Below are 21284 nucleotides of genomic sequence, written 5' to 3'. Positions count from 1 at the left end.
TCAAGATTACCATGCCAAACTAAGTTGACCTTCACAATTAAAGGAGAAATAAAAGCCTTCTATGATAAACAAAAACTAAAGGAATTCATGACCACTAAACCAGTACTGCAAATATATATGTAGAGGGATTCTCTACTCAGAAAGGGAAAGTAAAAGCAAACATAAAGATGTGAGAAAAAACTGATGGGTAGGTAAGCCACTGAGGAGTAGGAAGGATTAAACATCACAAAATAATAAAATGACAAGAATTACTCTATATCTTTCAATAATAACACTAAGTGTTAATGATCTCAGTTTTTTTTTGTTTCTATTTGCTTTTATTTCATTGTTAGTGTGGTTGAACATTTATTCTTATAATTATAGAACATGTAAATGGTCTCAGTGTTCAAATCAAATGACAGAGAATAGAAATTTGGATTAAAAAAAACCCCCAAGACTGGATCATTTGTTGCCCCCCAAGAAACATATGCTAAGATATGCAATCAACCCAAATGTCCCTCAGCAGATGAATGGATCAAGAAAATGTGATATATATATATATATATAAAATGATATTCTATGCTTCCATCAGAAAGAATGGCATTGTCCCAATTGTAAGGAAATAGAAAAATATATTAACTGAAGCAAGCCAGTCCCAAAGAAGCATGGCCTGCATGGTTTCCCTCATTTGTCATAATTAGAATGGGCCTATAAATCTATAAGTAAACCCAATGGATAGTAAAAGAAAAAAATTATACCTGGCCAGGAGTAATTAAATAGCACTCAGAACTTTCCCACCGTGAGAACAAAGGAGGACATTCTTAGGAGAGGATCAAAGGGCTCAATAACTACGTGCCTATGATGATTATAAAAATGAACTCCAAGAAATGACAACTACAGATTTTTCATTGTACTGTTTGCAGTTCTTTTCTTGTTAGTTTTCTTTTTCTTTGGATTATTTTCTCGTGTGTCTCGTTTTTGATCTGTATCCTGGATCTTGTGTATAAGTTTATCTGATTTGGGAAGGGAAATGAGAAGCCCTGAGATGGTGGGAAAAAGGGTGAATGAGTTTAGCAGTGATACTTCTCAGACACTTTGTCAGAAATGAGAAATACAGCTTGAGGGAGAGCGGAAGGGGAAAACAGAAAAAATGAAGGAGGGGTAACACTGTTCCAATGTACTTATTACCTGACTGTAATGAGTAACCCCTCTGTACATCACCTTTACAATAAAATAAAATTTAAAGAAAGAAACATATGTCCTTGGCAAGAACAAATACAAGCTTCAAAATGAAAAAAAAATAGAAAAAGATATTCTGGGTAAATGAAGCTCCAAATTCAGCAAGAACAGCTCTACTCTGACAAAGCAGACATCAAAGAAAATTAGTCAAACGAAGTTCATTTCATAGTAGTAGAATGGCCAATCCATCAGGAGAAGATAATTGTAAACTAATAGACCAAAATCAGCACATCCAGTTTCATAAAACAAACACTACTGGACATAAGAGCTTCGGGAGTCCAGTGAGGGTTCCAGATAGGAATGTGTGGCACAACAAACCGCTCATGTTATGAGCCAGGAAGAAAAGATAGAGAAACTGCCATTCCATGAGCCCCTTATCTCTAGTGACCTATAGGTCACCTACAATGCTTTGTCCCCCCTCCCCCACCAAAGCTCCTTCAACTCCCAATAGCATTACCCTGAGCACAAAGACAAGAAACGCATGGTGCTTGGGAATAGTCCATGTACACAGCCACAATGACGATGGTGGTGATCCAACTTCTTTTCTCGTTTCCCCTTACTAAAAAACTCTTCATGATTGGCAGGGCTCGTCTTGTTCTTTCCCTTTGACTGCATAATAACAGTGAAGCTCTTTCAGCTCCAAGGCTGAGATCGCATCTGGTCTAAGTCAGTTATGGCATCCTCTGTCCTCTGTCAGTGATTTGGTTGACTTAGGACACATAGCTCAACCTTGGTCTCCTCAGGGTACCTGCTGAGGAGATTCTGGATGAGGCTTTTCTCATTACTGGAAGGAGCTGTGTACAGGCAACTCACCTATTGCTGGCTGGCTGTTGTCATCTTCCTGTGATGCCGAAATGCTCTAGCCAGCTTGTGACTGCGCAGGGAGGCATTGCATGCTAGGGATGGCAGAGCAGAGACGAGGAAACAGCCTAGAGCCAGAATATGTCATTAATTACAGAGCTGAAATAACTGACCCAAAGCTGCCCTACCCTTGAACTTCTATTTGTGTGATAGAATAAAATTCTTTATTGTTCAGACTTCTGTTAGTTGGCATTTCCATTATGTTCAGCTTGTCTTCTGTCATAAAGGTGATGATCCTGAAAATCAATTCATTCCTTTATATATTTGGTAAATACTAATGGAAGCTGGATGTAGCATGCATTTGCTAGGTGCTGCGTGTACAGGAGAGTGGAACACAGACATGGAGCTGACATCATGGGATATAGCAGAAACGGAGAGCAAATCAGTGTGGCTGGAGACAGGGAGGGGAGGGGAGAGAGTTTTAGAGAATCACTGAGATGGATAGGAACCAAATTATGCATGGAATTGTAGGTCGGATTGAGGAGTTTTGCATTTTATTCTATAAAGGGTAAGAAGGATTGAAGAATTCAAAATGAGGGAGACATGATGGGATCTCCATTACAAAAAAAGACATTCTGGCTTCTGTGGAAAAGCTTCATTGAAGAGTCTGGAGTGGAGACAGGAAGGGCCTTCACTTACAAAAGTCTGCTGGGAAATGAAGTTGATTTGAGCAAGAATAGGAATCATAGATATGGAGGTAGTTAAGTGACTTCAAGTCATAACAGTAGTAGCGATATTGGGCATGGTTATCAATTAGACCTGAGTTGTAAAGGGAGAGAGACCCTTGAAGATGTGATACAAGTTTTGAAATAAGGACCAATGGGAAAGGAACAGATTCAAATGCCAAGAATTTAGTTTTAGATGTATTATATATGAGAAAACTTAATCAAGTAGAAAAACTAAGAAGAAGGTGTAGATACAAGCATACATCCCAAAGAAGTGATAGCTGTTAAGAGATAAAGAACTTCAATGATCTGGTAGTCCCTTAGAAACATTACATTTGTAATCAGGCACTGGTGGCGCATGCCTGTAATGTTACTACTCAGGAGTTTGAGATCTGAGGATAGCAGTTCAAAGCTAATTGGTGCAGGAAAGTTCATGCAACTCTTATCTCCAATTACCTATCAAAAAGCCAGAAATGGGACTGTGGCTCAGGTGATAGAGTGCTAGCCCTGGATACAAAAGCCAGGTCTAAGTTTAAGCCGTAAGACGAGCATAAAATCAAAGCCCCAAAACAAAGAATGAAATAACCTCCACACAGAAAAACAATATTATATTTGAGATGTCCAGTCAACATTTTGTGTGGAACAACCAAACTATGCAATGACAAGAGAGGTAGATGTTTATGTGATCTTTAACCAGATCTTAAAGCAAAAAAGGAACTAATTTAACAGGTAGTCGAGTCTATGCCCCTTTCTTCTCTGTTGGGCTTCTGATGAGGCGGAGTCATCTCCAGCCTATCTGTCATAGAAAGTCCTGTTGGTGCCACCCTCAGCACAAATCTCTTGCCCAGAACTGGTGGTTCATGCGTGGAATCCTAGCTACTCAGGTGACTGACATCTGAGGACCATGACTTAAAGCCAGCCCAGCAGCAAAGTCCACAAGACTTATCTCAAACTGGGACGGAAGAAGAAAGGACAGAAGTGGAGCTGTGGTTCAAGTGGTAGAACACTAACTAGCCTTGGGAGGAAAAGCTAAGAGACAGAGCACCCAGGCTCGGAGTTCAAGCCCTTTAACAACATTTAAAAAATAAAGATCCTTAAGAACAGATCACTCAGAGTGACATTAACTCTATTACCAAAGAATTGTTCATTTTCTGGGAAAGCTTACCATAGAATAAATAAACAATATACTCTCTTCATAGACAAGCGAGAATTCTCTTCTAACTGTTTAAGTATCTCTTTGGCTCTCACAGGAAGCAAGGTGGTCCTGAGTTTACCTTCTTGATGAGGTAGCTATGACTCATTTCCTGTAACCCAAAGGCTATAGGCCTGCAGAAAGGCATGTAGGTATCCAGAAAGCAGATTAAAAATAGAGGTAACAAAAAGTGCTTAGTAGCCTGAGCAGGTAGTTGGGTGGCTGCTTTGGGGGAAAGCTGATCATTTTGCTTTACAGACTAAGGTCATTGTGATAAGGTTGGACAAAATCTGCCCAGGAGAATCAAACTGCTTTTATCTCTCCTACTGTCATACTGGTTTTGTTTGTTTATTAATTCTCCATTAAATCTGGATAATGCTAGCAGCATAAAGCAGCCAGCTTAAAGTCAGAAAAAAAATTGAACTTGGCTTTTAAACCATGACACCATGTCTTGAAGAAAAATAAATGAATCCAGGCAAAGTCAATCCTTTTTCATTACAAAAAGAATCTGAGCAATTCTTAAGAGAAAATGAAGAAGTTCTATTTTGGTAGTCTGAAATTAAGAACAGCTAAGGAAAAAGTCTAAAAGCATTAATAATCATTTAATAATTTGTTCAATGTTAAATTGCCCAATTAGGAGAACATTCTGCAGTGGTGTCTTTCTGGGAATATTTCTGTCTCTTCCCTGACCTCTATTCACCATGAGCTTCATAGAGCGAAGGTATTCCAGTTTGTGTGTGTGTGTGTGTGTGTGTGTGTGTGTGTGTGTGTGTGTGTGTGAAGCCTTTGCTCAATTGGATTTTTCACAGCAATCTGACAGGAGGATTTATGAAATCCTTTCCAGATATGATAGTACATTATTGTAAAAGCTTTACCCCTCTTATCTTTGAGGGCAGAAGGGGTCACCATGGACTGCATGTGAGGATTAAAATCAGCCTGGCCTGCCACAGAATACACTGAATGGATTACACAGAACATTTGAGCAAATGCCAGAAGGTCCTGGCTTGCCTTTATCTTTTACCTCTGAGATTTCAGAAAAAAAAATGTTCTGAGAACATCATTGGGTGGAAAGCAGAAATCAGATATAAAAATCCCTGCCGCCATGAAGGCTGAGATGATCTAAAACACCGACACCAGTAACAACAGAAATACTCCAAGCTTTGTCTGCAGCAAGGAACAGGGCAACCTTAGTTTCTTCTCAGGGTTCTATGTGTCCAATCTCTTTCAAAGGAGTTCATCTCCTTGCCCTTGTTTTTCTCCTAACCTTCAAGTGATGGAAAGTCTGAGAAACATTCCAGCTGAGCTCACATCACCTCCAGGGTCTTCCTACTCCTCTGGTACCCTATGGGAATAGCATCGACGGTGGCAACACTTACTCTGGCCCTATCTGATACTGAATGGTTCTCACTAATGCTTTCGTGGGAAAGATGACAGCATCCTCTGGCATGAACGCCATCTGTCTCCAACTTTATGTTACAACCTGAGTTATAGTAACTTGCCAGTATCTGGAGGAATTAGTAAGGGCACCTCTTGCTTCCTCCATTCAAAGTGACAGATATTTCCTGTGCAATATAGGTAGTCATACATTATAAATAATGATGATATAATTAGTTAAACAGGATAAAGATGAGGAACATAAAGGTGTGATAACTATGTACCTCTGATCATAAAAATAATATTTATTGAAATGAACTCCAGGACATGGAAACAAGAGGCTTTTGAAACTTTTGGTTTTGTTTTCTTTTTGTCTTGTTTATCTGTCTTTGGGAATGTGAGGGGGACACAGAAATGGAGAGACAAAGTGTGAACAAATGCCACAGTGCTACTCACTATGATACAAATCAACTATACGACTTGTGGCTGCAGATGGGAGGGGAAAACTGGGAGAGGGCCAGGAAGGGGTGACATTGTCCAAAAAGAAATGTACTCTTTACCTGACTTATGCAACTGTAATCTCTCTGCATATAACCTTTATAATAATCTATATTTTTAAAAAGGTTTAAAGGTAAAAGTAATGGAATTATTAATAAGAGACAATTTATATAAACTCCAAGTTATAGCAAGTAGCATCTCACTTTGTGTGTGTGTGTGTGTGTGTGTGTGTGTATGTGTGTGTGTAATGTATGTATGTATGTCCTGTAATATGTTTATGTATGTAAGGGCCTGGACACTGCCCCTGAGCTTTTTTGTTCCAGGCTAACACTCTACCACTTTTGGCCCCACTTCTGGCTTTTTGGTGGTCAATGGGAGATAAGAGCTCATGGCTTTTCCTTCCTGGGCTGTCTTTGAACCATGATCCTCAGATCTCAGCCTCCTGTGTAGCTAGGATTATAGTCATTAGCCCCTGGCACCTAGTGAGCATAAACTAATTTGTAAGTGGAGGAGAGCAATAAACTTGCTTGGAGCTGATGAGATAGGAGCAAAGAAGAGAACCAAGTGAGACTCTTTCCTGTTCTTCTGGGTGTATCCACCAGGGATCCTCAAGAATCTGGTCTAATGTTGAACAAAGCACTCTTAGAAAGCAATAATATAGCAAGCCACTCCACAGGGAGCAGAGAGCTAAAACATTCTTCACATGGAAGAGGAGACATAAATTTCCAGAGGGTCCCTAAGGGAGGAGAGCTCGGGAGTCAGGGAAACATGGAGGGAATCATTAGGGAATGACTAATGTACACATGTTGCTATGCAGTACGCCATGGTACACCAAGTCCTTTATGTTAGCTTTCTGCTACTGGAACAAATATCAGAAACAGTCAAGTGATGGAGGGAAAAAGGTGTATGTTTGGCTCCCATTTTCAGTAGTTTTAGTCCACAGTTGGTTGGATCTGTTGTTTGGGGCCTTTGGTGGCACAGGGTGGTGGCAGTGTGTGCTGTGTGTGTGTGTGTGTGTGTGTGTGTGTGTGTGTGTGTGAACCCATTAATTTCATGGTGAGGAAGTGAAGGGACAGGGAAGCGACTGGAACCCCACAATTCCCTTGGAGTATATGCACTGCAATCATCTTTGAGGGAATACCCCTAAATCCTAAATCTTAAATCCTCCCCCTAGGTCTCCCCTCTTAGCATCTCTTTCTAGCACCTCACTGGAGACAAAGCCTTTTAATAGCTGGGCCTTTGGGGGACGTTAAGACCTGAGCTATGGTCATTTTCAGGCCTTTTGTTGAGGGTTCTGTCCAGTGTCTGACACAGACTGGGAGGGCAGAATGAGTGTGCCTGGAAAGGACAGGGCATGTCTTGTGTGGCCAGCCCACCCTCATCCACTCTCAGGAGGGAGAGTCTCGGTATGCATGGCAGCAGCTGCCTGTTCTAAAAGGGCGTCTTGGGCCTGGTGTGATGGCTCATACCTGTAGCTCAGCTAATCAGCTGGTTTCCATTGGGAGATCATGGCTCCAGGCCAGCCTGAGTGAAAAGATCGTGAGACCTCATCAGACAAGCTGGATCTGACAGCGTGTACTGCCATCCCAGCACGTGGTCCAGACGGTCCAGATTGGACAGGGCAAAAAAGGTAGATTCTGCCTAAAAGTAACTAAAAGAACTAGAAATGTGACTCAAAATGGTAAACGAAGTGCCTAGCAAATACAAGACTCTGAGTTCAAACCCCAGCGTTGTCCCCCTCCCTCCCAGTGGCAACAGATGTCAGTTACACTTGGCTGTGGATACCTGTGTGTCCAGTATCCTCTGAGCTCCTGTGTTTAGGGAATGGCAGAATTACTCTTAGTAGAAGGGTCCTATTTTCTGAAGTGGTGATACAGGTTTAATGCAATCCACATTAAAATACTAATGACATCCCTCGTGGAACTAGGAAAAAAATCCTAAAATTTCTATGGATGCACAGAGCTTTGTAATGGCCCGATGAGAAAATATTGGTGCTGGGGCTGGGAAGTGACTGCCTTGCCTTCAAAAAAGAAAATGGAAAATGAAACATTTACCTGTGAACTTCTTTTAAACAAAATACAACAAACAACAAAGCATATAAAATGATCTCCAATTATTCACCAAACACATGCTTACACACACACACACACACACACACACACACAGACACACACACACACACACTGGTCTAGAGCTTGAACTCAGGACCTTGCCACAGCTCCACTTCCAGCTTTTGGAGTTTTGCTGTTTTGTTGTTTTTGTTCCGTGTGTGTGTGTGTGTGTGTGTGTGTGTGTGTGTGTGTGTGTGTGTGTATACACTTATTTTTACTTGTTAGGTACCTTTAGCATAATGATGAAACAAGTGAGGGCAAATATTCCTCTCTTGTTTAATAACTTAGATAGAATCTTTCAAATACTTGAGTTTCACTAGTAATCATTATTTTACCTGTATGCTTTATATACATGTTGTTTTACAGATTCAGGTTCTCTCTTACTAGTTTGCTTAGAGGACTTTTTAAGAAATAATAAATTTATGTTGGATTTTATCAATTATTATTTTTTAAATATATTTTTATTGTAATTAATAGAAGGGTTACATTATATTCACCAGATAGAAGGTGCATTACTTCACAAATATTGCTACCCTTTCTCAAATTTTGTCCCCATTTCCCTCTCCCCACTCCCTCCCCTCATCTTGTTTTCCCCTTTCCCTATCCTATTTCAAATAAACAAACAAACGTATATACAACATATCAGATAACAAGGGAAGATACTGTAACAATATGAGATAACCAAGGGACAACAAAAGAGATGAGAAATAACATAGTACATTAAGAACAACAATCACACATTATATGGCTCTTGTTTCTATTATTATTATTTTTTTTTTTTTTTTGCCAGTCCTGGCTTGAGCTCAGGGCCTGAGCACTGTCCTTGGACTTTCTCAAGGTTAGAATTCTACCACTTGAGCTTCAGCACCACTTCTGGCTTTTTCTCTATATGTGGTACCAAGGAATCGAACCCAGGTCTTCGTGCATGCTAGGCAAGCACTTTAACCACTAGGCCAAACTCCCGGCCCCCTGTTTCTATTATTTTTAAAGTGCCTAATGAGTTTTTCACTTGGTTCTTCTTTTTTCTTTTAAAATTCTGTTAGTACAGTAGGTTGAAGTTATTGAATTCAAATATAAGGCCATCTTTACATTTTCCTTCTTGGTTATGATAGTTCCTTTTTACATACTGTTGTATTCAAATTTTTTAAAATAAAATTTCATTATTATTACAGAAAAATTTATTATAATGTTTTGCATCCGTGTTGGGAAGAAATGTCTAATTTATGCGATATCTAGGATTTGATCATCATAATACTTTAAAAGAGAGTTGAGATATATTACTTTCTCTGCCTTCTGGAAAAGCTTATGGGTTTATTCTTATAGTATCTCTTTTACTTATTTGACAGAATGATTTAATATAGCCCCATGGGTCAGGGGTTTTCTCCTTTGCAAGCCAGAGAGGGGGTCCCTACTAGAACGCATTCATATTGCTACAAATTCCATAGATAATAGACACTATTAAGATTATTCTTGGGTGACTTTTGGGTGAATTTACCATCTGTGGTAAGTTTTCAAAGCTGTTGGTTTAAAAACATTTATACCCTGCCCATCTTATCTTTTGAATGTGGGTATGAACTATAATTATGATATCTCAAGTCTGATATTAGTAATGAAGTTTCTCTCATGTCCTTGATCAATCTGGCTAGAAATTTTAAAATCTTATTGACTGGATTTTGGTTTCATTATTTCCTCAATTTTTGTTCCTGTGTCATTCACTTACGTTCTGAACTATTTCCTCTTCTCTGTCTATACTGAGCTTTCCTCAAGATAGAGATGCTCTTGTGTATACTATGATCGGAACAACTCTCTTTTCCCTCTATGCACTTCAGCTCCATCTTCCTTCCCCTCAGCCTCTGCATTTTTCCAACAAATACTCCCCACAGCTGTAATTACTAGGCTGAGAGGATATCTGGAGGTGGGAGGAGGGATGGGCCTGTCCTGTAAGTTTTCAGCTTCCCACTACAGCTGGCTGCTGCTCCTAGATACCCAACCAGCTTCCCACTACAGCTGGCTGCTGCTCCCAGATACCCAACATTCTGGGGGCAAAATAGTTCTGCCAGCCTGCTCTCTGTCCACAGTGATGACTCTCTCCGCCACTCCAGGTTCTAAGTGCTGTCTTCACAGAGAATTCTCATGGTTTTTCCTTGTCTGAGTTTTCTTACCTTTTTCCTGGTGTTTAGGTTGAGCTCAAGAATGGCCAAAGGCATGGGCTGCCATCCTTTCTCCCATCCTATTTGGATGTTTTTTTTTTTTCTTCTCTAATTGTGCTCAGGGGTTGGGATATTAGAGGATTTAATTTTATCACGGGTCCTTTGAATCTGAATGTCTAGGTTTACTTAGCACAACAGAACCTTGGCAGGAAGGGAAAGGGACTGACTTCTTACAAGGTGAAAATCCAGCAAGTGCTCATCGTGTGGAGTAGAGAGATATTTCCTAGCTTGTTATGAATAATTTTAGAAGTACTTACATGTTGCCTTATGGTATAATTTGAGAACATGACAAAGTATCAGCTATGCACTACATTCTTTTCTTTTTTGATTGAGCCTGGGGCTCGAACTCAGAGCATGGTCCCCAGGCTTCCCTCATTCAAGGCTAGCACTCTACTGGTTGAACCACAGTTCCACTTTCTGCTTTTTTCTTTTGGTGGTTAATTGGAGATAAGAGTCTTCTAGACTTGCCTGCCAGCCTCAGGTCTTAGCCTGAGTAGTTAGGATTATAAGTGTGAGCACCAGTGTACAGTTATTGTACTAAATTCTTTAGGATAGGTACTACCAAAATCATAGAGTAAGGTATTTTTATTGCTTTAAGAAAACAATAAAGCAAATAAATTAATAAGTAAATAAATCCCCCCCCCGAAAGAAAACAATAGAGCATTCTAGACTTAAGGAAAGACTGTGGAAAAAAATGGTTTATAAAAGCTCTCAATGCAAAAATGCAAATAAGCCCCCTGGAACTGTGGCAGAAGTGAAGAATGTTGGCAATTTGGCTGATTTTGTTTCTTTTCCTGAGGTGAAGATCTGATCATCTGAAAACATTGTGTGAAGGAAAATACTGTAACGGGAAATCATGTCTTTAGAAGAAACAAGGAGAAACCTATTCAGTTCCTAGTTGCAGTATCAGTTTTTCTGTGCTGTGGAATGTCAAAGTGTAATTACTGGGTCAAGCAAAGACAATGAATTTTGAAAAAAGAATGCCAACACAACAAGACAAGCATGCTTCTCAGTGGTTCTCTGGCTGGGTGTGATCCACATTGTTTCTCCATAATAAACAAATGCTTGGTTTTGTGTGCTTAAAGCAATTATAGTAAATTCAGTATACCTAAAGAATAACTATTTCTACAAAATGAGGACTAATAGCTCTGTGCTGGGCCTACCTTGCCTCTGGTTCTCCAAAGAATTGATGGTATTTCCCTTTTACTTTTGTACTTAGATTTGTGGTTTCACTTTTTAATCTTTTGGTCCTTTTGAAAGTAATGATTACTTTTTAAAAGCAATGATTATATAGGTCTTGTCTATGTCATTCAAGTGAATTTGTGAGAGTAGACAGAATATTAAACTCAGCCGGCCCATTGACTAGCTGTATTGTCTTGATCAGATTAATTAATCCTTGAAGTTTCTGCTCCTCATCTGTAAAATGAAAATCATGGTGCTTAACCGATGGAGTTTTAAAAAGGCCTAAAAAAAGAGTATGAATGTGCAAGCTGGTTTTCAAGTGTGGCACAAATACAGACTGAGATATTTTATTAGATACAATGAGATAATAATTACCATCATTAGAAAATCATGTTCTTTTTTAATTTTAATTTTATTTTTTATTGTCGGGGTAATGTATTAGAAAGATTATAGTTACATTTGCCAAGTAGTAGGTGCATTACTTCTCACACATTGATACCCCTTCTCATGTTTTTGTCTCATTTCCCTCCTCCCACCCCCTCGCAGTCATCTTGTTTTCCCCCCTTCCCTTTCCTCTTTCAAGAGAGAATCATGTTCTTTATTGACTATTCTGGGCTTGAGATATCTACGCGTAGTCTCAGAGGAAATTATTTAATTAGTTAATATTAATGAACTCATAGTGAAATTTGAACATGGCATCTCATATTTGCTAGGGAGGCATTGTTAGAATGCCACACATCATTAGGCATTTTTGTTTTTCGCTTTAGATCTTTCTTGGATTACATCTCAGTTCTGCCCAAGGTCTCTTTAGGACTGTAATCCTTTTTAAACCTCCTATGTAAACCTTCTTAAACCTTTTAAAATCCTTTGAAAACCAGAGTCTGCCTCTTTAGTAGCTGGAATGATAGAAACATTCAGTCACACCCAAATTTATTGACTGAAATGAGATTCTTCTTTTGTCCAGGCTGGTCTTGAACCCTGATTGTCCCAAGTAGCTAGGAGAATCTCAGATCCGCTGCTTCACAGGGATTAGACACCTGAGCTACTTATGTATTCACATTCCATGTGGTTAAAGTTTCTTTTGCTTTGTACTTTCAGATCTCTCAGTTCCTCCTTCTTTCTCCCCCTACCCACCTTTTCCTCTTCCACCCCTTCTTCCTCCATGGTTTTCTTCTTTTGGATGTATCAATGAAGGGTCTGGGGAACAGAAACTATGATAGTTTGCCACCTACCCAGAAACAATCTCTGCCATACCAGTTCTTCACAATGTAAAAATCTTTGAAAATCGTTCTATCATCCTGACTCCTGCTTGCACTGAAGGCAAACACTAGGTCAAGTGGTCCCCCACGACTCACGTGAACCATCTTGTGAAGAAAGCGTGTTGAAGACTAGCCATCTACCTAGCTGGATCACTGGCTCATTCCCCGAATTTGTTTGTGGGACAGTGGGCGTTGCAAGGTTTTTGTCCCATTACCACTTGCTTTCTTTTGCTTGGTTGCCTCACCCAACTTCAGAACAGTTTCAGGGAGCTCCTTCTCTGACTTCTGATTTATCCTGCAAACCACTATGAGTTGAAATAATGCTCTCAGTGATACAGGCTCCATGTACCTGTGCTGGTTTAAGTCAGTCCAGAATTCATGACAGCCTGAACCTAGGGCCTGACTTCCTAGGTATGTGGCCCTTGGAGAATGCTATACTTCACTGGAAAATGAAGTAGTTCCCAGCCCCACTGTAATTTCTTCCCTTCCTTTTATCTACTATCCTGTGACTGCAGAACAACTTCTGTCTTTGATCTACCTGCAAAGAGTGTTTACAGATAAATCCCTTGTTTTTCTGCTTGAACTTCAGAGGTTATGCTTGCTCCAAGCTTAAGGTGATGAAGAATGATCCTTTTAAATCCGTATCTTCAAGCAAAGTATCTGAGAGACAGAGTCCTAAGAGAGACATATTTCAAACCAAAACTTGCATTTCATTTCCATAGGAAGATAGCCAGGGACCATTTCAATTTAAGATCACTACATTCTGGGTTTCTAAATATTCTATATGCTTTCCCCAGGCACTTGCTGTAAATTCATATGTTCATAAAATCTTCGATATTTTATTCTTCAGATATGAGTTGATGATTTACATATCTTTATAAAGTCTTACTTTTATAAACATAATAGTGCTTGTTTTCTTTCCATCTTTAGATGAAGTGGCCTCACCTTGAGCACCTACCATAAGCAAGGCTATGCTAAGTGCATGATGCACTATAGGGTAATGTTATGAGACAAGGCTTGTTCTATACAAGTAAACAAATAAATGAGGGACAGAGGTTTAGCAGCTCATTTTAGCTTTGTAGTAAATAAACTAGCAGATGAAAATCTTCCAAGTTAGACATTGGATGAAAGGAATATATAGGAGTGCACACATACATATACACATACATAATACAGTAAGGCAGTGGTTATGGTTTCCCCTCTGCTCCCTGCTTACTGTATTTCCTGTGCTGTGTGTCCTATGTTTGGGTATGTTCTCCCCTCGGGATTCTGGTTTGCTTTCTCCTCATTTCACCCTAACGTGCTAGCCAGCCTAGATTAGCTTCTTTTTCCAGTAAGTCCACACTTTCCTGTCACACTCTCCATTGCATGAGCACCTCCCTTAAATTTGAACCATTTCACATTTTGTTTTTTAATGACAGTAGCCCCTTTTCAAGAGAGAGACAGAAAGAGAGAAAGAGAAAGAGAGAGAGAGAGAGAGAGAGAGACAGAGACAGAGAGAGAGAGACAGAGACAGAGACAGAGAGAGAGAGAGAGAGAGAGAGAGAGAGAGAGAGAGAGAGAGAGAGAGAGAGAGAGAGAGAGAGGTTGATTTGCACTTTGTATTCTAAGGTCTTTTTTCTCTTGGCAAAACCTTTGACTCTCTGCTGTGGGGGTCAGGACCAGTGATGCACTTCTTTTTGAGTGACACCCTCATTTTAGGGACCAAGTGTTTGTGCAGGGTTGGGGGCATGTCCTCAGCTTGCAGCTCCTGGTGTAGAATTCCCACCCATACACCTGGGTATGAGTCATCAGTCGTGCCTCCATTTTCTTTCTTTATATGCCTAATTGGGTTGGCTAGAACTTCTAGTATTACGTTGAATAGAAGGGCTGAAAATAAGCATCCTTGACTTATTCCTTACTTTAACAAACATTCTTAGTCTCTCACTATTAAGCACAATAGTAAATGTTTTTTTTAAAAATATTAGTAAGAAATTGTCCATAAGTTGGGTTAGGAGGATCATACGTATTGATCAGTGCCAACCCTTCCATCGTCCTCATTGTGTGCTTTTATAGTATGGTATTATTATTATTATTATTCTCAGGCATGTCTATTTCTGTCTTTTTTCTTCTCATGAAAATGGGTTTATTTTTGTTAACTGATTTTTTCTGCATCAATTGTGATGACCAAATGGGTTTTTAATTTTTCTTCACATTCTGTTTATGTGGCCTATTATTGGTTGAGTTTTTATTAGGCTGTTTCATTGAATTATAGGAATGAATTATACTCGGTTATGGTGTGTATAATTGTTTTTATATGCTGATGAATTCCATTTGTTCGTATTTTGTTGAATTCCACATCAGTGTTTAGGAGCGACATTGGTCTGTTGTTTCCCTACAGTGTCTTCATCTAGCTTTGGAATTAGCACAATTCAGGCCATTCAGAACGAGTTATGAAGTCCTTTTACTTGTTTAATTTTCTGTAAGGATTGAAGTTGGCTCATTGTTTGAAAAAAATTAACAGTGAAGTCATGTCTTTGATGTTTGAGTTTTGTTTCCCGACTCAATCTTCTTGATACTTACAGTCAAGTGTCTTTTTAGTCATATGAACCTATTTTGGAAGTATTTCTAGGGATTTTTCCATTTCATCTAGGTTATTCAAATTGTTGTTGCATATTAGCTCATAGTATTCTCTGACATTTCCTTTTGTTTCTGTAGAGTCAGAAGTAATGTTCCTTCTTTGTGACAGAATGGAGGAATGTAAATTACCCCTCCTCTGATTGTAGCTAAAGATTTGACAACTTTGTGTTATTATTATTATTATTATTATTATTATTAGTAGTAGTAGTAGTATTTTAGTCAAAGAGCAAACTCTTGATGTAGATTTTCTTTGTTGGTTTTTACTTCTCAATTTCACTTCTCTGTGTTCTAATCCTAACAATTTCCTTCCTTTTGGTATCTTTGGGTTTAATTTGTTGCTTTATAGTTTCTTAGGTGGTAAAGTTATGATGTTGATTTGAGATGTGCTTTGATTTATAAACCTTACATTTTGAGTAGGCTTAGACCACATCTTCGTGGTTTAGTACAGGAAATCACACCTATGGTACTTATCCCAAGCAATTGTTGAAAGATTGAAGTGCATTTTCCCAGCTGAGGAAACAAAGGCCACAGATAAGAGCCACCCTTTTGATTTTTACTCTCATTTGTGGACTGAAGAATAGGAATTTTTTTCTCTTTTTCCTCATCTTTATTTTAATCTGTTATACGAAACTAAGTCCTTGCTAAAGTTAAAAGAATATTTATAGCTTTAAGAGCCTCAACCCCCAACTCCATTTTAGAACACCCCACAAGTTTTGGTGTGTTGTATTTTTATGTTTATTCATATGAGAGTACATAGTTTATTTTGTGATTTCTTCTTTGATCCATTAGTTGTACTCTTACGAACCTTCTGTCTGGATTTTCTATGCATCACTGAACTTTCCAATTATTACCGTTATTGTAGAACTTTGTTTTTCCTCCTTTAATTCTCTTGGTTTTGTTTCATATATTTTGATGGCCCATTAAGTGTGCAAATGTTTCTGAAAATATCTTTTTATACTGAACAATTTTATCAATATATTACCCTTTCTTTGTAGCTTGTGAACAACTTTGTCCTGTATTAGATTAAGTACCTTTGCATTCTTTGGGTTATTATTTGTATGAAATATCATTTCCTACCCTTTTACTCACAGTCTATTTTTGCCTTAGTTTCTAAAGCGAGTCTCTTGTGGACAGTATGTGTGTGTGTGTGTGTGTGTGTGTGTGTGTGTGTTGACAGTACTCTACTCCTAGAACCAAGCCACCAGCCATTTCTTTCTTTCTTTCTTTCTCTCTCTCTTTCTTTCTCTCTCTTTCTTTCTTTCTTTCTTTCTTTCTTTCTTTCTTTCTTTCTTTCTTTCTTTCTCTCTCTCGCTCTTTCTTTCTGTCTCTCTCTCTTCCCTCCCTCCCTCCCTCCCTCCCTCCCTCCTTTCTCTTTCTTTCTTTCCTTCTTTCTTTCTTTCTTTCCTTCTTTCCTTCTTTTCTTTCTTTCTTTCTTTCTTTCTTTCTTTCTTTCTTTCTTTCTTTCTTTCTTTCTTTCTTTCTTTTCTTTCTTTCTTGTCAGTCTTGGGGCTCAAACTCTGGCCTAGGTGCTGTTCCTGAACTCTTCATCTCAAAGCTAGCACTCTTCTCCTTGAGCCACAGCACCACTTTCTGCATTGGTTATTTTTGTGGTAGAGTGTCACTTACGTTCAGGTCAGCCTAGACTATGATTCTCCCTCTTGTTCATCCGTAGTTGCTGGGAATGATAGGTGTGCATCACTATGCCTAGCCATTGGTTGGTACAGAGGCTCCAGAACTTCTATGCCCTGGCTTGCCTTACAATTTGAATCAGTTGTGGGACTGCATGATGCTCCTGAGCTTTTTTGCTCAAGGTGAGTACTTTACCACTATGAGCTGCAGGGCTGCTTTGGTTTTCTGGTGGTTAATTGGAGATAAGAGTCTCATGGACTTTCTTGCCTAGGCTGGCTTCCAGCAGTGATTCCCGGATCTCAGCCTCTTGAGTTGCTAGGAGTACAGGTGTGAGCCACTGGCACCGAGCAGATCATGTACTTTTAATCCATTCTGCCAATCTACTCAAACAGTAAAGTAACCTATATAAAGGCTATTTTACTTTTCCCTTCCTAATCCTTACACCTTGTGTTGACTATTTATGACAGTTCCTGTTGGCTAAAACCTCCACACAAGGGTCAGCAGAGGAGTTTAGAGTAGACATACTGGTGTTATGCTTGATCGTAGGAAGCAGTCAATGCTTCACAAATACGTACAATGATAAGTCTAATTTTTTTTAGATGTTCCTTATTAGCTAATCACTTCCCTTCTGTTTTTAACTTACAGAAACTTGTTTACTTTGCTGTTGAATCTTGTTACATGTTATTTCTTTCTATATCTATGTGGCTTTTTTCTTTCTTTCCTCTTTTTTTCTTTTTGTTTTATCGGGGATTGAACCCAGAGCCTCATATATGCCAGGCAAGCACTCTCCTACTTGGGCCGAGCCCTTAGTCCTTTTGTTTTTGAAACCATGTGCAACTTTACCTGGTCATGTCTCAAATTTAGGATCTTCTGTCTCTGCCTCTTGAATAGCTGAGATTATAGGTAATATACCACTATGCTTAACGAACTTCCTTCCTTTCCTCCCCCCTCCCTCCCTCCCTTTCTTCTTTCTTTTCTTTTTATCTAAGATCAAGACATACACGTGATACCTGATACTTTCTCTCACTGGCTATCAATCTGTCAACTGAACCACACCCATAACACCTCAATGTCATTTATTTATTTATTTATTTATTTATTTATTTATTTATTTATTTATTGCCAGTTGTGGAGCTTGAACTCAGGGCCTGAGCACTGTCCTTGGACTTTTCTCAAGGCTAGAGCTCTGCCACTTGAGCCATAACACCATTTCTACGTATGTGGTACTGAGGAATCGAACCCAGGTCTTTGTGCATACTAGGCAAGAACTCTACCACTAGGCCAAACCTCCGCCCCCCCCCCTTATTTTTTTTAACATGATGAATTATATCAGTTGATTTAGCTTTTTTTTTTTTGTATGATAAATTATACTTGACTGTGTTGAATTTTCCTTTATTTTTTTTAACCAATCCTGGTGACTGAACTCAGGGCCTGAGCACTGTCCTTGGACTTTCCTCAAAGCTAGAGCTCTACCATGTGAGCCTCAGCACCACTTCCAGCTTTTTTCTATGTATGTGGTACCGAGGAATTGAACCCAGGTCTTTGTGCATGCTAGGCAAGCACTCTACCACTAGGCCAAATTCCTGGCCCTCCAGAATTTTCCTTTAAAAAAAAAAACTTTGCCTAGATTATATTTCATATAATTTTTGAGCAGTTTTGTAAGTTCATTCTTGAGATATGTGCTTTTTTAAAAATAAAACTTTGTGTCTATATAGCATAGAATTATAATATTTTCAATTGAATAACAGTGAGATAAGTTAAAATTTTTGATTACCTTGTATGGATTTATATAGAGAGTTACAAAGCCTCTGTTGCAATTTTCAAGTAGTTGGTCTACACGTAGACTGAAACTAGACTTTGAGGTGTTGTTGCCTTCTTTCATGTATCAAAGCCATAGTAAAATATTACTTTTACTAATGAATTGTTTTGTTAGCTCTTCTTTTTGAATATTGAAAAAATAATTTCTTCCTAAGTTAAAAATGTGAGAAGTCAGCCAGCTGCTTGTGGCTCTCGCCTGTAATCCTAGCTACTGAAGAAGCTGAGATCTGAGGATCACAGTTCAAATCCAGTGCAGCAGGAAAGTCTTGAGATTCTTATCTTCAATAAAATATTTTAAAAAAAGTCAGAAGTGGCACTGTGGCTCAAATAATAAAGCACTTACTTTGAGCAAAAAGTTGCTCAGGGACAGTGCCCAGGCCCGGAGTTCAAGCCCTAGGATTGTCAAAAGAAAAACAAAGTACAGATAGTCATCATTGCCCATTAAAAGATATTTCCCATTAAAAGATATAGTTGGTCTTTGGATCTTTATGTCTTGCGCTTTATCTGCTCTACCAAGTCTTGATATTTTTACCTTCTCCCAAATCAGGCTTTAAATGTATCATTGTTACAATGACCTTTGTACTTCAAATATTTGAGTTTCCTGGAATGACCAACCAGGAGACAGAGAAATTCCTTCTTCTTATTACTATAATATAATTACAATTATTTTGAGCATATGACAGTCCTTGGGCTTGAACTCAGGATCTGTACACTATCCCAGGTTTCAGGATAGCAACTTATTTTTTTGGTGGTTAGTTGGAGATAAGAGACTCATTTGAGACTTTCCTTCCATGGGTGGTTTCAAATTGCAATCCTCAGATCTCAGACTCCTGAATATCTAAGATGACAAAGGTAAGCCATCAGCACCAGCCTTCTTCCTTTATTCATTTATTTAATTTTATTTTTAAATTTGGTAATCACGATACTTGAACTCAGGTCCGAGGCACTGTCCCTGAACTTCTTCCACTCAAGGCTAGTGCTCTACCACTTTGAGCCTCAGGGACACTTTGGTTTCTGGTGGTTAATTGGAGGTGAGTCTTAGGGATTGTCATGACTAAGTTGGCCTCCAACCACGATCCTTAGAGCTCAGCCTCCTAAGTAGCTAGGATTGCAGGCATGAGCCACTACTGCCCAGCTGCCTCTTTTAGTTTTTTATTAAAGAATTTAGTAACTTTGATTTTTACATCATATTTCAAATGACGTGTTTAACAAACAAATATTCAAGAAGGGAATCTCTATATATAATCATAGGCTCTTAATTTTTAGAACATAATCAAAATTAGGCTAAGGGTTTGTATATCATAGATACATATTAATCAATGTAATAAAATATTATGTCTATGGAATCATAAGTTTTTATGTCTATGTAGTTGTGTTTATATTTCTAATACCATGTCCATAGCATTGGTTATGCAAATATTGAGTCCTTGCTCTTGCACTGTTTGGGTCTAATAGCCACATATTAAGAATACCATGTGCCTTTTGTTCCTTTGTTCTTGACTTGTCTCACTCAATGTGATTCACTCTAGATTCATCTACTTCCCTGCAAATGCCATTATTTTTATCTTGTCTGTGGGCTATGTAGAATTCCATTGTGTATATATATATACATATATATACCACATTTTCTGTATCCATTCATCTGCAGTAGGGCATCTGGATTGTTTCCATCACCTGGCTATTGTGAATAGTACAGAGATAAACATAGCTGAGCAGGTGTCCTTATCATATCTTGGGTTGTGATGTTTAGGGTAGATGCCTGGAAGTGGTATGGCGGGATCGTAGGGAAGGTGAATTTTCACTTCTTTAAGAAACCTCCACACTTGGTTTATTAAATCAAGGAGTTTGGGAATGGAGGTTATTGGGTCACTCAAGTAGAGGATCATGTCATCTGCGAATAGGGATAGTTTAATTTCTTCTTTCCCTATGTGGATCCCTTTGATGTCCTTTTCTTGCCTTATTGCTCTGGCTAAGGGTTCCAGCACTATATTGAAGAGAAGTGGAGAGAGTGGGCATCCCTGTCTAGTTCCTGATTTTAAGGTAAATGGTTCCAGTCTTTCATCATTTAGTATAATACTGGCTGTAGGTTTGTCATATATGGCTTTAATTATTTTAAGGAATGTGCCTCTTATTTTTTCTAGTGCTTTCAACATGAATGGATGTTGTATTTTGTCAAATGCCTTCTCCGTATCCAGAGAAATTATCATATGATTCTTATCCTTAGCTCTATTGATGTGATGTATTACATTGATTGATTTGCAAATGTTAAACCAGCCTTGCATCTGTGGGATGAAGCCTACTTGATCGTAGTGTACAATTTTTTAAATTTGTTTCTAGATTCTGTTGGCTAGTATTTTATTGAGGAGTTTTGCATCTGTGTTCTTTAGAGAGATAGGTCTGTAGTTTTCTTTTTTTTGTTGAGTCTTTCCCTGGTTTGGGGATGAGAGTAATATTAGCTTCATAAAATGAGTTTCGTATTGTTCCTTCTGCTTCTATTTTTCAGAAGCGTTTCAAGAGTATAGGTATTACTTCTTTAAACATCTTGTAGAATTCCGCAGTGAAACCATCTGGACCTGGACTCTTTTTGGTTGGCATTTCCCTGATAGCTTCCACGATTTCATTGTATGAAATTGGATCGTTCAATTTAT

The sequence above is a fragment of the Megascapheus bottae genome, chromosome 14 (assembly GCF_031878675.1).
Source record: "Megascapheus bottae isolate mThoBot1 chromosome 14, mThoBot2.hap1, whole genome shotgun sequence".
Taxonomy (NCBI): Eukaryota; Metazoa; Chordata; class Mammalia; order Rodentia; family Geomyidae; genus Megascapheus; species Megascapheus bottae.
Note: the sequence above shows the minus strand (reverse complement) of the source record.